Genomic DNA, 12695 nt, shown 5'->3' with positions numbered 1-12695 from the left:
GCGGTCCCACGTGTCATAGACTCAGGGGAAGTCAACCTGGGCCCACACGGGGTCAAACAGGGTCAAACTCACCGGTGTTTAGCCGCCGGCGAGGCCAGACGCGGCGGAGTGATGCGGGTTTCGTGCTCCGGCGACCAAAACGACGGCGTAGAGCATCTACGCGTAGCTGGGAGCAAGCCGCATCGAGTGGTGGCAGTGGGTGGAGCTGGGGTGGCCGGAAACGTCGCCGGCAACGACCTTGGCGGTCGCCGGAGTTCGGGCGAGGTCGAAACCGATGCTACGGGGAATGGCGAGGCGCGTGGAGTGGTGCTACAGGCTCCTGCGAGTGCGGTGAGTGCGTTGGTCACAATGGTGTGGCCGGTGGGTGGCCGGAGTCATGTCGGCGATGAGCTCGGCGGTGGCGGGTGCTCGGGTGAGCGTGGTGCGGTGCACACGGTGCAGGAGGGAGATAATGGAGAGGGGGAGGAGGTAGCTGGGCTCATGGCGATCACAACGAGGCAGACGACGAGGTCGGGGATGAGCTGGTGCTGCGGTGAAGGCGAAGGGGATCTCCGGCGGCTGGAGTTGGGGAAGACGGGGTCGGGGCAACTCCAGAGCGGGCGAGCGCTCGAGGCTCGGCCTTCTCGACGTAGTTGACGATGGCGGAGCTCGTGGACACAGTGACGCGGCACGGGGATGACGACGGACGCGGTTATCACGGTGGCACGGGCGCGGCGGTGTTGGCCATAGTGCGGGAGAGCGAGGCAGAGGGGCTGGGGAGGAGAGGGCATGTCTGCGAGCTCGGGGGAGGAGTGTGTGACCGAACCAGGGCAGCAGCACGACGAGGGGAGGAAGCGGGGCGGCGGGCAGCTGCCTGGCACGCGCAGGTGACAGCGTCGAGCACGTGCCTGCCTGCGTCGCCAAGCCAAGCAGCTCCCTGGAGCGGTGGCTGGGCTGGGCCGGCAGGTGGGCGTGCTAGGTGGGCGCCAGGTAAGCCTCTACTCTCTCTCTACTTTCTGTTTTTCTTTTTATTTATTCCTATTCTGTGTTTTGAAATAGTAAAAATACTATTTCATTTAGGAAAAACCTGAAAATATTCAGAGGCACATTTGAAAATATTCTCAATAGCCTAAAAATACTTTCAGGATTATTTGGGAATTTTAAAATATTTATAGGATTTAAATTGCCCAAATGCAATTAGTAATGAATTAATCCAATGACCTTATGATGTCCTAGAAAAGTGTGCACCATTTTTGTCAAAGGTTTTAACCCAAAACAAAAAGGGTGGACTTTTTAGAAGGGCATTTCAGGTTCATTGAAAAAGTTTTTAGTAAACCCTAGTTGTTCTAGGGGGGTGCTGGGGGTTCTATCATCCCCATTTTAGTTTTCTAGGAAAATAAACATGATGCAACACTCTAATGCATGAACTAGCTAGTGTGTGATAACTCACCCCCACTCAAAAGAATCTCGTCCCGAGATTTAGGATCCGGTGGAAAGAAAGTGGGGTACTCAAGTCGAAGACGATCCTCCCTTTCCCAAGTGGCTTCTTTCCCGGAATGGTGTGACCATTGAACCTTGAGAAACTTGATGTTATGGCATCGAGTGGTACGCTCGGCTTGATCAAGGATATGAACGGGACATTCCCGATATGTGAGATTATCTTGGAGATCAAGCGTTTCGTGGTCCACTCCACGGATAGGATCCGCGAAGCAACGCCTGAGTTGAGAAATGTGGAAGACATCGTGAACTCTGGAAAGATGCGGAGGTAGTTCCAATTGGTAGGCAACTTCTCCTCGTTTGGCAAGAATGCGAAAGGGTCCAATGTAACGAGGAGCCAATTTGCCTTTGATACCGAAACGATGGGTTCCCTTTAATGGAGTAACCCAAAGGTAAGCCTTCTCGCCGACTTCATAAGTTATGAGCTTATGTTTACGGTCATATTGGCTCTTTTGACGAGATTGGGCTGTTTTCAATTTCTCATGAATAACGCGAACCTGCTCTTCTGCTTCCTGAATCATATCCGGGCCAAAGAGTTGTCTTTCCCCGGTGTCTGACCAGTTAAGAGGCGTTCGACATTTTCGTCCATAGAGAACTTCGAAAGGAGCTTTGCCCAAGCTAGCTTGATAACTATTGTTATAAGCGAACTCCGCGAATGGAAGGCATTTCTCCCAATCCATTTTGAATGAGATGACCGAAGCTCGGAGCATATCCTCTAGAATTTGATTGACTCGCTCTCCTTGACCACTTGATTGGGGGTGGAAGGCGGTGCTAAAAGAGAGACAAGTTCCCATAGCATTTTGGTAACTTTCCCAAAATTGAGAGGTGAAGAGACTCCCATGGTCTGGGTTAATTTCCAATGGGACACCATGAAGAGACACTATTCGGGAGATGTATAGGTCAGCTAGCTGGCTAGCGGTGATACTCTCATGAACAGGTAGGAAGTGGGCTACTTTGGAAAGACGATCGATCATGACGAAGATAGCATTATTCCCTCTCTTGGTCCTGGGAAACCCAGTAATGAAATCCATACTGATTTTATCCCATTTCCATTCAGGAATAGCCAAAGGTTGAAGGGTGCCAGTAGGCCATTGATGCTCTGCTTTAACGCGATGACAAACGTCGCAACTAGCGATGTGTTGAGAAATTTCTCTCTTCATCCTAGTCCACCAAAACCTCTAGCGTAGGTCTTGATACATTTTAGTACTACCGGGATGAATGGTGAGAGGGGATTCATGAGCTTCCTTAAGAATCAACTGACGTAGATGTTGTTTCTTGGGAACCACCAAGCGGTTCTCGAAGAAGACAACACCTCGCTCATCCATGTAAAAACATTTAGCAACTCCACTAGCGATGTTTTCCTTAATCGGGGATATGCCCTTATCACGCTTCTGGGCAGCTATGATTTGATCTATAAGGTTAGGCTTCGCCACCAGGGTGGATAGGAATCCTCGAGGAACTATGTGAAGGTTAAGCTTACGAAATTCCTCATGGAGAAGTGGTTGACTTTGTTGTAACATCAGGTTGTTACAATAAGATTTACGACTTAGCGCATCAGCCATGACATTGGCTTTGCCCAGGGTATAAGTTATTCCTAAGTCGTAATCTGAGATCAGCTCGACCCAACGTCTTTGCCTGAGATTCAAATACGGTTGGGTGAAGATATATTTCAAACTTTGGTGATCGGTGATGATCTCGCGACGATTACCGAGAAGGTAATGTCGCCATGTTTTATGTGCATGGACTACAACTGCAAGCTCTAGATCATTTGTGGGATAGTTTTCCTCATGGGGGTGTAATTGCCATGAAGCATAGGCAATTACCTGACGATCTTGCATGAGTATGCAACCTAGTCCTTGTCGCGAGGCGTCTCAATAGGTAATAAAGTCCTTGGAGAAATCTGGTGGTACCAGTACGGGAGCAGATGTCAGGCGTCTTTTCAGTTCCTGAAAGCTGAACTCGCACTGTGGGGTCCACTCAAACTTTTTATCTTTCTTGAGGAGTTCAGTTAGAGGTTTAGCAACCTTGGAGAAATTCTCGACGAAGCGGCGACAATAGCTCGCTAAGCCAAGGAAGCTCCGAACTTGCTTGACCGTGTCAGGTGGAGTCCAATCAAGGACAGCTTGAACTCGCTCGGGATTGACAGCAATACCCTTACCAGAGATTACATGGCCTAGATAGGTCACTTATGGCGACCAAAATTCACACTTGGAGAATTTGGCATAAAGGCGATGCTCTCGAAGTTTCGTCAACACCAGGCTTAGATGTTCAGCATGTTCTTCCTCACTCTTGGAGTAGATGAGTATATCATCGAGGTATACTACGACGAATTTATCCAAATACTCCATGAAGACCGAGTTCATTAACCGAGAGAAGGTGGCTTGGGCATTGGTTAAACCGAAGGACATAATGGTGTACTCATATTGGCTATAACAAGTAACAAAGGCCGTTTTGGGAATGTACCCATTTTTGATTTTGATTTGATGGTAGCCCAACCTCAAATCCATTTTGGAGAAGACTGAGGATCCAGCGAGTTGATCATACAGATCGTTGATCCTAGGGAGTGGATACTTGTTCTTGATAGTGACCAAGTTGACAGGTCGGTAATCTACAACCATCTGATCCGTTCTATCCTTCTTCTTGACGAAGAGGATGGGGCAAGCCCAAGGAGAAGAACTAGGACGGATGAAACCCTTTTTCAAGGACTCATCGAGTTGTTTCTTAAGCTCGGCTAGTTCTAAGGGTGCCATCTTATAGGGTCTTCTAGAAATTGGGACGGTTCCTGGAACAAGGTCCATCACGAACTCGACATCCCTGTCAGGTGGAACACCTGGCAGTTCTTCTGGAAAGACATCCGGGAAGTCCCGTACTACCGGAATATCTTTAAGGTCTGGAAGGGGGTTGGCATTTAGGGAGTAAAGCTAGCGCTTGGCCACTCGAGTTAAGACATTGACTGTCTTGCCCGATGGGTGAGTAAGTTTAACGGTTCTAGTAGAGCAATCAATCTTAGCATAATGGGCTGACATCCAGTCCATACCCAAGATGATGTTTATGTCCGAGTACTTGAGAGCTATTAAAGATGCAAGAAAGACAAGTCTATCGACAAGAATTTCATTCCCATGGCTTACTCTTGAGGTTTTCCATCTAGAGCCAGGGGTTTGAATTTCCATGGTAGTGGGCATGTCACAGAATGTCGTGTTATGCAATCGAGCATAGCTCACAAATATGAATGAATGAGATGCTCTAGTATCAAAAAGAACAGATGTCGAATGGCAATTAACAAGGAGCGTACCAAGGACGATGTTAGGATCATCATGAGCCTCCTCAGCTGAGACATAGTTGACATGGCCACGTGTAGTGGTGACTGGCTTGGCGTAGAATGTCTTTCCCGCTGGCTTACCACGGCCAACGAACTTTCCAGACTGGTTGGGGTTGTTGTTCTGGGGACACTCTCGACGGTAGTGACCGGCTCTCCACACTTGAAACATGTCACAACATTGGGGCGTGGAGCAGCATTAGCAGCGGGGCCACCATAGGGCTTAGGCAGTGCAAACTGCTGGTTGGGGCGAGGCGCCTCAAAGGATGGCCTCAGAATGAACCTAGGTGGCAGCGATGTGCTTGGAATCCACACCCGGCTCTTCTGAGATCCAGAGCCGGATGAAGAACCAAAATCATGAGAGTGCTTGCATAAAGCATCATAGTCAGTCTGGCCTGTCTCAGCACTGATGGCCTTATTGACCAACTTCTGGAAGGAGGTGCACTCGTGCAGACGAAGATCGCGGTGAAGCTCGGGGCTAAGTCCCATGCGGAACCTTGCCTGCTTCTTAGCGTCAGTGGATACCTCTTCAGCAGCATAACGTGCCAGATTTCCAAAATCACGACTATAAGCATCCACAGTCAGTCTGCCTTGGGTGAAATTGCAGAACTCTTCCCTCTTACGGTCCATGAGATCTTCCGGGATGTGATGCTCACGGAAAGCCTCACTGAATTCAGCTCAAGTAGTGATTTGGCCGACCGGGCGCATAGCCTCAAAATTTTCCCACCAAAGGCTAGCAGGGCCTTCGAGGTGATAGGCAGCATAGGTAACCTTATCAGCTTCGGCTACGTTGGCAAAACGTAGCTTGTGGGTGATGCTGCGAAGCCAGTCATCTACATCGAGGGGCTCGACGGAATGATTAAACTTTGGTGGGTACAACTTGATAAAGTCATTGATTGACACCAAGTCGTTTCACTGATGACGTGCAGTGTTCTATTCAATCCGCTCCAGCAAGCGGTTAGTCTCACGCTTGTTTCTTTCTGCCTCCAGCATAACTTCGGCTAGAGAAGGCGGGTGAGACAGGTTCTCACCCCTAGCTGCATTGGCTTCCCCCTGCTCCGAGGCAGCAGGGTTGCTGTGGGTGTTGACCATCCTAGGAAAAACAAGACAATGGTTTAGACAAGGATGGCACAATCTTGGCAAGGAAGTGCAGAATGTAATGGATAACATGGAATGCTGAGATGTTCATTGCACGACATGGTAATATAGAAACTGCCATATATATATATATACCATCGTTCATACACACCGTACATAGTTTAGTATAAGCCCAGGCTAGAGTACAACTATGGTGAAAGACATTACATCTTATCAAAGGCATTCCAAGCTCCTATACATTATGTTCTACACCTCCGGAGCGTGATACACACCAAGTCGTATCCCATGGGTCACGTGGGACTATGGAGAATACAACTAATATAGTAGTAGTGAAACTATTACTAGCTCAAACGGCTCCGTAGTAATCCTCATAAAAGTCACCACCAAAACCTGGAAGCGGAACATAATCATCTGGGAACAGATGGTCCTGTGGAGCTTGCGGGCCATAGGGACTCGGATGTGGCCTTGGTCCCACAAACGGTGGCAGACGGGGACCACGAGGAGGGGTGATGCCTCCTACATCATGCCAGTACATACAATCTGGCAATCCAGACCGTACGGGGTACAGGTCCCTCATGTCCATGTATCCTGCCTGCACAGTAGGTGCAAACCGAGTCAAAGTGGCCCAGTGATCAGAACGAGAGTTGAAGAGATCCATACGCAAGGCCCGATTTTTGTGGTCCTTGTCCTCGAGCATCTCGGCATTGGTGCGGAGTAGTGACTCCTCATGTGTAGAGTCATAGTATAAAGCCTGATAATACCCCTGTGCTCCAGGGAGTGAGGCTGGCATGTAGCGAAAATCGGTGTTCTGAAGGAAGGCAGTTCTGGCTCGAATGATAGTCATCATTGAGTAAGCTGCGTCCTGCACGGACATCTCAATAGTGACCCCAAGTCCATAAGAGCAGTGGAGGGGTTCAGTGGCTCCAGGATAAGAGGGATATATCCCGACAGTACAAAGGTACTGGCTCTGGTTGAAGTCTCGGAACTGCTCCTCGACGGTATATTCCGGATACCATCGATAGCCTGTCTCGACCATCACTCTAACAAACATGGCCGTGTGACCGGGTACATAGAGGCACCGGGTCAGACGAACCACTTGGTTCTGGGAACGGGTGGCCATCTGAAAGCACAGAATAATGCAAAGGCATTAGAATTTTCTAGGAGGAATCGGACAGCATAACGGCTGTAAATGCTCAGAAAAAGATTTGAGACATTCACAACAGTTTGCAAAACCACTCAACAACATCATATCAAGGTTCTGGTTCAACTGACAACATACTAAAAGTAACACGTGAACCTGATAGAGAGAAGAGAGCCTAGTCCTTAACCCATGTAGAATGAGAAGAGAATGACTCAGATCAGAGGCATAAGGTAAAGGAGTAAAAGATCCTTACGTTCCATCCCACAATCAATTCCCCTACATATAACTAAAGCATTTCTAGACTCGACATCGACCAGTTAGGCTCAACGAACCTACAGGCAGTCCGGCTCTAATGCCAACGCTGTCAGGACCCCGATTCCAAGTCACATCGATCTAGCCGGTAACACCTCATATCACTTTGCGGCCTCACGCACGGTATCCCCACGGGTGTCGCCTTACCATGGCCCGGGACCGTTTGCGCCTTTTGGCTCACATATATGATAGTGTCGCTAGCATCCATATGACAGAGAACCCGGGCCGACATGGCTAGTCGTGAACCCAAAGCGGCAATAACCTATAGGGACAAGCATACATGAATCACGTCGAGCATGTCGGTCAACACCGTGTGAAACCGGGCTATAGCACTGGGCTAACAGGACTCTGGATGTCACCGCGTGACATTTCCCCGAAGGGACAGACATAGGAACGAAGTGAAACACATGCCGGCCAGTCAAGTGTCATGAGCAGTAGTGCTGGGCTAGCAGGACTCCGGTGAACCAGGCTGTAGCGGACTACTATGGCTCAAGGAGGCACTAGACTACATTCCCCCATAAGAGAGGCTGCCAAGGATAAACAACTAGATTGTTGGATCCCACACATACCAAGCATTTCAATCATACACACAATATGCTCGATATGTGTAAATACAACATGGCATCACAACAAAACTCTACAACTCAAGTACTTTATTTAAAGGCTCCGGAGAAAAATACATAACATTTTCATACAGGTAGCGGTCACATGACCCGACACTCAAGTCATACAAGCATACAAGCACATGCAGAAGCAAATAAGTCTGAGTACAGACACTGGAAAGAAAGAAGGCTTGACGAAGCCTATCTATCTAGAAAGGGCCCTCCATGGCCAGAATCACCACCTGGGTGGCAAGTTACTCATCGACATCGAGGTCTACGTAAAACCCATCGGAGGGGCGGTGTTGTCATCTGAAAAAAGTAATTAAAGCAACATGAGTACAAAGGTACTCAGCAAGTCTTACAACAGATCCTACTATACATCCTTATTCTCAAGAAGGTGGGGGAGTTATTGCAGCAAGCCAGCTTTGACTCTTGGCTAAGCTATCCTACGAGACACCACTGTAAAATAGTTTTCGCACACGAGTCCACTAATCACCAACACAATACTCCACCGGGGATCCTCCCTCGTCATCCTAGGAGAGGGCCATCCTCGGTACTCACACTTATCTTGAGTCTTTTAGTAGTAACCATTAACTTGTCTATGAACTGTATAGGCAACCAAGTAGTCCTTTACCGCGGTCGCGGCTATTCGAATAGTTTTATACCCTGCAGGGGTGTACTTCGTCACACATGTTTCCACCACTTAGCGTCTGCACACGACATGTGCTCGGCAGACATCAAGCGAAAGCCGACGTGGGTGTAGACCACGACCTGACTAACCACACAAGTCTCTAGTCCAGGTTTATCGCCTATTCGGGTTCCATCCGCAAGGAAATCCGGCCGGGGTGTCCTCAACGGCCCCAAACGATGTGTATAGGGTCCCGAGACACCAAATGGGCGCCCGGCATACCCGGCCACGGTGTATCTACCGCATCATAGCCCACCCCTAGGGTCAGCGCTATGCACAGCCTCCAACGCATAACCTATAAACACCAGAAACTAGTTGCAACTCCTGGACAGAGGACGAGAGGGGTCAGTAAGTCGAGCGGGGTCATATTTCAGGGCCCAATTTGTGGCAGTAGCTGAATCTTAAATCACGCATACAGATCTCAGTTCTTAGGGACGGCCTCAATGAAACAACCCACCATGTACCCCTACATGGCCTCTCATCGATACCTTTACCAAAACATGTTCAACACATCCCTCACATTACCGATGTAATCATTTCACTCTAGCCCATCACCAGATGAACCAGACCTGACACAACTCTAAGCATAGCAGGCATAGCAAGGTAGGAAACACATACATGGCTCAATGAACTCCTACACATGCTAGTGGGTTTCATCTAGTTACTGTGGCAATGACAGGTCATGCAGAGGATAAGGGTTCAACTACCGCAGGACACAGCAGTTTGAAACGTTGTTGTCTTAATGCAGTAAATGAGAGCAGAAGCGAGAACATGGGATTGTATCGATATGATCAATGGGTCTGCTTGCCTGATGGAGTAGTAGTAGGGTACTGCCCTTTAGTTGGATACTCGGAAATATCCTCGGAGGCAGAACCTACCACGAAAGACACCATAGAACACAATCATCACATGGCAATATGCAACAATATGATGCATGCTATGACATGGCAATATGAGGTGTCTTGCCTAATGCAATGTGAAACAAGTTGGTTTGGGTCCATTTGAATCAAAGATTCAAATGGAAGCTTATGTTCTTAAGCCTTATAAGTGTATTAGCTTCTTTCACCTAAACACCAAGGTTAAAGTGTTTTGTCATGCATGAAACCATTACAAATGGAAATATTGAATTTTTCTGATCAAATTTCATATATAAATCTTTGCATTTGGAGTTACAGATTAAAAGTTATGAATTTTTGAAGTTTGTAATATTTTCTGGAATTTCCTGTATAAGAATAATTCCAGTAATTGAGTTACTGCGTCAGCATTGCGTCATGGCGATGTCAGTGGTCAACGGGGCCGGTCCAGGTCAAACCTGACCAGTGGGACCCGCGTGTCAGTAGTTAATTAACTAACTAATTTTAGTTAGTGCTAATCTAAGTTAATTAGCAGGGCAGTCCCACGTGCCATAGACTCAGGGGAAGTCAACCTGGGCCCACACGGAATCAAACAGGGTCAAACTTGCCGGCGTTTAGCCGCCGGTGAGGCTAGACGCGGCGGAGTGACGCGGGTTTCGTGCTCCAGCGACCAAAACGACGGCGGAGAGCATCTACGCGTAGCTGGGGGCAAGCCGCATCAAGTGGTGGCAGTGGGTGGAGCTGGGGTGGCCGGAAACATCACCGGCGATGACCTTGGCGGTCGCTGGAGTTCGGGCGAGGTCGAAACCGAGGCTATGGGGCACGGCAAGGCGCGTGGAGTGGTGCTACGGGCTCCTGCGAGTGCGGTGAGTGCGTTGGTCACAATGGTGTGGCCGGTGGGTGGCCAGAGTCACGTCGGCGACGAGCTCAGCGGCGGCGGTTGCTCGGGTGAGCGTGGTGCGGTGCACACGGTGCAAGAGGGAGTTGATTGAGAGGGGGAGGAGGTAGCTGGGCTCACGGCGATCACAACGAGGCAGACGGCGAGGTCGGGGACGAGCTGGTGCTGCGATGAAGGCAAAGGGGATCTCCGGCAGCCGGAGTTGGGGAAGACGGGGTCAGGGGCGACTCCAGAGCGGGCGAGCGCTCGGGGCTCGGCCTGCTCGACGTAGTCGACGATGGCGGAGCTCGTGGACATGGTGACGTGGCACGGGGACGACGACGGACACGGTTATCACGGTGGCGCGGGCGCGGCGGCGTCGGCCATGGTGCGGGAGAGCGACGGAGAGGGGCTGGGGAGGAGAGGGCATGTCTGCGAGCTCGGGGGAGCAGTGTGTGACCGAACTAGGGCAGCAGCACGGCGAGGGGGGAAGCAGGGCGGCGGGCAGCTGCGTGGCGCGCGTAGGTGCCAGTGTCGAGCACCTGCCTGCCTGCCTGGCCAAGCCAAGCAGCTCGCTGGAGCGGTGGCCGGGCTGGGCCGGCAGGTGGGCCTTCTAGGTGGGCGCTAGGTAAGCCTCTACTCTCTCTCTGCTTTCTGTTTTTCTTTTTATTTATTCCTGTTCTGTGTTTTGAAATAGTAAAAATACTATTTCATTTAGGAAAAACCTGAAAATATTCATAGGCACATTTGAAAATATTCTCAACAGCCTAAAAATACTTTCAGGATTATTTGGGCATTTTAAAATATTTATAGGATTTAAATTGCCCAAATGCAATTAGTAATGAATTAATCCAATGACCTTATGATGTCCTAGAAAAGTGTGCACCATTTTTGTCAAAGGTTTTAACCCAAAAAAGGGTGGACTTTTTAGAAGGGCATTTCAGGTTCATTGAAAAAGTTTTTAGTAAACCCTAGTTGTTCTAGGGGGTGCTGGGGATTCTATCATCCCCATTTCAGTTTTCTGGGAAAATAAACATGATGCAACACTCTAATGCATGAACTACCTAGGGTGTGACACCCCTGAACCAGTCTTCAATGATGATATGTTCGGCACATAGCTTGTCTTCAGCATTGCAAGGTGGGTTCCTCGTCCGAATACTTCAAAACAATCTTTCAAATAAAAGAACTGTATCTGGCTCTGCATGACTGTCACAACCCTCAACCACGAAGATAAAATATTTAATCAAAATAATGTCTGTCAACTGACAACTTTTCGGCGAAATGTTACGTCTGGCCTCTTTAACATTTCAAACCGTTTTTCGCCTCCTGCTTCGTGTTTCGAGGCGCGGCCTCTAATGACACGTCTTATCAAAACAGAGATCGTGTCCACTTCTTACGGGATTCTCATCAATACGGTTTGGGTAATCTAACCGTGCCATTCGCACAACCCTTGGGAACAGCCCAGTTTTAAGGCTCGAAGTGGGGGCGCTAGATACTTACTGCCTATATAAGTGGATAAAGGTCCCTTTTTTTCCTCCCCACGCCTTCTTCTTTCTCCTGCTTCTCGTCCTCAAGCTCCAGCGCCCAAGCTTCAACATTTCCCACCGCCACCAACCTAATCATCCATGTCTGGATCCGGCTGGAAGGGCAAGTGGGAGCCTCCTCCGTCACAGAGAAGGACGTCAAGGAGCTTCGGGAGGCGGGGTACCTATCCGCGGACATCGCACACAAGCTCCCTGCCAAGAAGCAGGTTCTCCCAACCCCGGAGCCCGACGAAAGGGTTGTGTTCATCCCTCACTTCCTCCGTGTACTACGGTTTCGCCTCCACCCCTTTGTCTGTGGCCTCATGTTCTAGTACGGGCTAGACTTCCATGGTCTAGTGTAACGCCCCGAGACCGATGCACCAGGTGTCTTCCAGTTATTCGCCGTCGTTGCCATGTCATTTGCTTGCGTGTTGCATCTTGTCATGTCATCATGTGCATTGCATCATCATGTTTTCGAAACTTGCATTCGCCCGGGTTCTCCCAGTTCCGTCCGTTATCCGTTCTGAGCCCAGACACACTTGCACGCGCCATGTCCAAAATAGTATTTTATAAGTGGCCGGAAAATTTTCTCGGAATGGGATGAGAGTTGACGTGTGGTCTTATTATAGTGTAGATAGACCGCCTGCCAAGTTTCATCGCATTCGGAGATCGTTTGATGCCCCAACGGATAACTATAGCGGCAGTATAGCCGGTCTAACGTCGAATGTTTCCGGTCTCCGGAAACAGTTGCCGGGTTGCTTTCCCCCTCTCTCTTCTCAGCCCACCTAGTCCATCCTCTTTCCCCTCT

The sequence above is a fragment of the Triticum urartu genome, chromosome 5 (genome assembly GCF_003073215.2).
Source record: "Triticum urartu cultivar G1812 chromosome 5, Tu2.1, whole genome shotgun sequence".
Taxonomy (NCBI): Eukaryota; Viridiplantae; Streptophyta; class Magnoliopsida; order Poales; family Poaceae; genus Triticum; species Triticum urartu.
The sequence above is the reverse complement of the archived record's forward strand: the minus strand, read 5'-3'. Positions refer to the sequence as shown.